The sequence below is a fragment of the Temnothorax nylanderi genome, unplaced genomic scaffold (assembly GCF_030848795.1).
Source record: "Temnothorax nylanderi isolate EJ_2023f unplaced genomic scaffold, tnyl_v1.0 TNYL_tig0629_pilon, whole genome shotgun sequence".
NCBI classification, from domain to species: Eukaryota; Metazoa; Arthropoda; class Insecta; order Hymenoptera; family Formicidae; genus Temnothorax; species Temnothorax nylanderi.
The window spans coordinates 32,249-37,784 of record NW_027249691.1 but is presented as its reverse complement, the minus strand read 5'-3'; positions in this window follow the sequence as shown (position 1 = coordinate 37,784).

Below are 5,536 nucleotides of genomic sequence, written 5' to 3'. Positions count from 1 at the left end.
CGCTCGCCTGTGGTCTGACCAGGGCCTCCTGGAGTTGTACTTCCGTCATATTCGCTGCTGCAACCACAAAGTTTGCTTCGTGGAAGACGTTGTCTTCCTTATCCTCATCGTCATTGTTTGGTGGCACTTTATCGTCATCTTCAGAAGTATTGCTTTCGAGCGTAGGATTTTCTTTTTGTCTTATATCGACGACATCAGTGCTCTTCACACTAATTAATCGGAACTCCTTTTGGGGTCTTCCGCGGCTCCCCGTGCGTATAATGCGCGGTCTTCCGGGCGCCCTACGCACTCCGATATTTTCGACGTCAGGCTCTTGACGGTTCACATTCGGTTTAAATTCGATCTCTCTAACGGCTGTAGGTTCTTCTTGTTCAATGTCTGAATCATCTTCTAAAAGGTTCTCAAGAGTGACCTTTTCGGGTCACCCTTTAGGGTAAGCCGAGTCAAGTTCCGTGTCGAACGTTACATCTCGAGCGGTAACCACCCGGTTGTCAGAAGGTACCCATATTCTGTAGCCTTTGGTGATCTCTGAATAGCCAACCAGAATGTCCTCCTTTGATCGCGCGTCAAATTTGCTGGAGTCTTGTCGAGAACGTACGCTTTTGTGCCAATATGAAACGTATGTACTTGAGAATACTTATCTCTTCAAACTCGAAGGTCCTCTGCGTTAGCTCGGGCGGAGTGGGATGGCCCCTGAAGACGGCTGTTCTGCGTGTGAATGTACGTGTCGATATCGGCGTTGAATGTCCTCTTCGTGAGTTCATACCTCACAGGAGACACCAAAAACTGTATCGTCGAAAACCTCTTCAACATGAAGAAATTTCCAGGTTTCGGGAAGAATGAAATAAATAACTCGTAATTTCGAGCCAAGGGAAATAATCCTTTATTGGCTCATGGGGGAAAAGCCTATGAAGGCATAAAAACCCCCTGAGTTTGCGTGATATACAATTGGGTAAAATATTAGAGAATACGTATATATAAAGGTTATTAACGACACTGGGTATCGCGAACGGGGCCCCGTAATCAAGACTCGGCTCAATCGCGTATTCGTATATTAGAGACTCGGCTCTTTCGCGTGCTCGAGACTCGGCTCGATCGCGCACTTGTATAAGAGACTCGGCTCTTTTCGCGTGCTCGAGACTCAGCTCGATCGCGCACTCGTATTAGAGACTCGGCTCTTTTCGAGAAATAATATCACTAAATAAAATGATCGTTTTTGAAGAAGGGCGCGATGAAACGTCCACTCAAAGAGGATTCGCGTGATTAATTGATTTTTTCGTTGCCTAGTTAATTAATAACAAATTCAACCGCCGCGACAATTGAGTTGCGTTTTGACGCTCCTGCGACGGTTCGATCACCGCCGACTTTGTTCCATGGAACACTACCCGTCCATCCTTCGTACGGTGTTCTCCCTCCTAGGCTTCTGGATACACACCGATTGCGTATATAATTCGCGGTATGCACTGCCTCGGCCCAAAAAGACATCTGTAAATTTCCCTGAAACAAAATGCAACGGGAAATTTCAAAAAGGGTTCGATTTTTACGTTCAGCCACCTCGTTTTGTTGTGGCGTGTGCGGGACAGTGTCTTTTTTTAATTCCCTGCTTCTTTAGAAATGTGTCAAACTCCCTATTACAGTATTCGCGACCATTGTCGCTCTGCAAGTGTTTGATTCGCTCCTCATTTTGTTTTTCAGCATAAGTCTTGAACTCCTTGAACACATTGAGGACGTCGCTTTTCTGCTTGATAAAGCAGCGGGTGCAGTCATCGATGAATGTAACAAAATACAATGCGCCTCCCTTCGACTGGATTCTCATAGGTCCGCACAGATCAGTGTGAATGATATTCAGCTTCTTCATGCTTCGAGAAGTGCTTGGAGTAAAGCTTAATGAGGTGAGCTTACCTTTCATGCACGTATCGCAGGGTGGTAGGCTGTTCGCGCGTCCGATACTCACACCAGAGACCAATTCTTTCTTCGTCATCTCTACAAGGTCGTGAATATTCAAGTGGCCCATCCTTCTGTGCCACAGCGCCAGCCTTTTCTGATCCTCATCTTCTGAGGCCGTCAGAGCCTTCCCATCTACACCACGTACGTAATATAGGCTTCCAACACGATCAGCCATCATTTTAATTGATCCGTCCGGGCCTCTCACGATAGCTTCGTTTTTTCGAAATACGACCTCGTTTCCACGATCCGTTATCTTAGACACGGACATCAAATTCGTTCTTAAATTTGGGACCAAAAGCGTCTCTTCAAGGTTGACGGCCCTATTTGCTGATCCATCTGAAATATTCAGTTGTACAATTCCTCTTGCGTTAATATCTGCTGAAGCGTTGCTGGTTAAATTTAATTTCTCATGCCCGACGTTCGTGACATCAACAAAAGTGTCCTCGCTATGGCATACGTGAGACGTGCTCCCGCTATCGAGGCACCAACGACTGTCCTTGTAGCTTGAATCTGTTTTGAACGCCGTGTTTTGGTTTGCCTCGCACACTATATACGCGTCGGGTTCTTGGGCCGCCTTGGCTCCGTGACTTTTAGCGTTCCGTGGGCATTCGGTAGCTCGATGTCCGAACTTACGACACTTAAAACATTTTATTTTGACATCTGTATTAGAATCAGTATGATTTTTATTTCGTTGAGAGGGATTATGTTTTTTCCACGCACCTTTTGGCTTTTTCCAAGCAATCATTGCTCCAGCCGTTTCATCGCGTTTCTTCTGGCATCGGGCTTCACGTTCTTCTAAAATATTGACCTTGAGGGCCTCCACGTCAAGCAACTCATCGCGGGATTCGATGGCGCATCTAAAATTTTCAAAACTCGGCGGTAGACTGTACAGCAACAGAATGCTTATAGCAACTCCTTATTTACGTCTACGCCCATGACTACGAGTTTATCGACCGCGTCAAAAAAAACGATTTATATGATCGCGCATATCTTCCCCCAGGTAGCACATATTATAAGTTTTATATACGTTTTTTGAACGTATACATAGTTTCATAACCGTAAAGAACCATTAAGAAACGTTTGAACAAAAATGTTTTTGAAACCATGATTTAAGAAACGTACTTTTTACGTTTCTACAGTTAACAAAAATACCTATTTGTTAAATTTTTCTTTTCAAAATTATAATTTGCTTTATCTATATATATATATATATATATATATATAAGGCAAAATTTGTCAACCGGGACACCGGCCTGCCCATAATTGTTTTCATCGCAGAAAAACGACCTTGCGCCTAGAGGTAGCTATGGGTAAGAGCTATCGAAAGCCGTGTGCAACTTTGCAGAATTCAAAATGGCGGTCCCAAGATGGCGCTTTAAAGTGCCAAAAATCTCTTCGTTCTCATATGAACCTTGGATCTTTAGCTCATTCATGATTAAAACAGCTCTAAAATGACCTGTGTTAGAGTTAATAGTAGGTTGACCACGAATCAGTAGCTGGGTGATCGAAATTTGGGATGGTAATCCAATATGGTGGCCAGAAACTTCATTTACGCACCGCAAACTACTGACAATTAACCGGATCTACTTGAAAATGGTTGTGCGAGTGGTTCATGGACTGTATATGACAAATCCGATCCCAAAGAAGCAAAATCCAAAATGGCGATGATCGGAATCCAAGATGGTGATCCAATATGGCGTTCGATCCACTCTGTATTGTAAGTCACTGGAAATTCAGCAGATCCACTCAAAAATGATTGCGTGGAGTATTTTGGGACTGCTCATCATAGATCTGACCTCAGTCAAGCCAAATCCAAAATGGCAGATCCAATATGGTGGCTGAACACTTCATTACGTACTGCAAATCCTTGAAAACCTGTCGGATCCTCTCGAAAATAGTCCTGTAGGAGTTTTTACGGCTTCTCATTGAGAATTTGGTCCCAAAGAAACCAAGTAGACATAGACATGATCTGATACGAAACAGATGGGACCCTAGATTTTGGCAGAATAATCCAAGTTGACGAACGGGTGAAAGGATTGGTTCCTTTGATATGTCGATTTAAAAAAAAAACAAAAAATTCGGAAAAATTAAAAAAATAAGAAAAGAAATGCAGGCTTTATTCAAATATAAAGACAGTCTTAACCCTGTAAAATGCAGAAAGCTTTTCTGATTGGAGATGACAGCTGATACCGTTCGATATTAGGTGTGGTTTGAAATGATGTAGGTGTCAGATGATGTTTGAACCAAATGATATAGTAATATAGGAATGGGACGAAGGAAAAGGTCAGTCCCACGAAGTCGGTGAATCCCAATAATGTTAGAATACGTGAGAGGACGGGTTAGCACAATAACATGCGAGTTTACTTTGCTAGATCATTACTACACAATGGCCATTGATGAGAGCAAATTAATCGACATATCAAAGGAACCAATCCTTTCACCCGTTCGTCAACTTGGATTATTCTGCCAAAATCTAGGGTCCCATCTGTTTCGTATCAGATCATGTCTATGCCTACTTGGTTTCTTTGGGACCGAATTCTCAATGAGAAGCCGTAAAAACTCCTACAGGACTATTTTCGAGAGAATCCAACAGGTTTTCAAGGATTTGCAGTACGTAATGGAGTGTTTAGCCACCATATTGGATCTGCCATTTTGGATTTGGCTTGACTGAGGTCAGATCTATGATGAGCAGTCCCAAAGTCATCCACGCAATCATTTTTGAGTGGATCTGCTGAATTTCCAGTGACTTACAATACAGAGTGGATCGAACGCCATATTGGATCACCATCTTGGATTCCGATCATCGCCATTTTGGATTTTGCTTCTTTGGGATCGGATTTGTCATATACAGTCCATGAACCACTCGCACAACCATTTTCAAGTAGATCCGGTCAATTGTCAGTAGTTTGCGGTGCGTAAATGAAGTTTCTGGCCACCATATTGGATTACCATCCCAAATTTCGATCACCCAGCTACTGATTCGTGGTCAACCTACTATTAACTCTAACACAGGTCATTTTAGAGCTGTTTTAATCATGAATGAGCTAAAGATCCAAGGTTCATATGAGAACGAAGAGATTTTTGGCACTTTAAAGCGCCATCTTGGGACCGCCATTTTGAATTCTGCAAAGTTGCACACGGCTTTCGATAGCTCTTACCCATAGCTACCTCTAGGCGCAAGGTCGTTTTTCTGCGATGAAAACAATTATGGGCAGCAGGCCGGTGTCCCGGTTGACAAATTTTGCCCCATATATTAATCGTATTATTTTGCAAACATATCTTATAATTTAAACTGAAAATCATATAATCATATATGAACCTATATAGTCATATAAGATTATATATGATCAGATCAGATATTGCATCTCAAAGTATTCGATAGATGGCATTCGATGGGATCTGTTTCTCGTATTTAAAATTTGACAAACAGTGTTATAAGAACGGTATCAAAAGACACGACACTGTCTCGCGCTATTAAGCGGCACAATTTTTGTATTAGTTGTATCGTGGAGTCTACTTTTATAATAAAGTGGCACATTCTTAAAAAATAACTTTTGAAAATATATAACAATTTTCTGAAACTTACTTA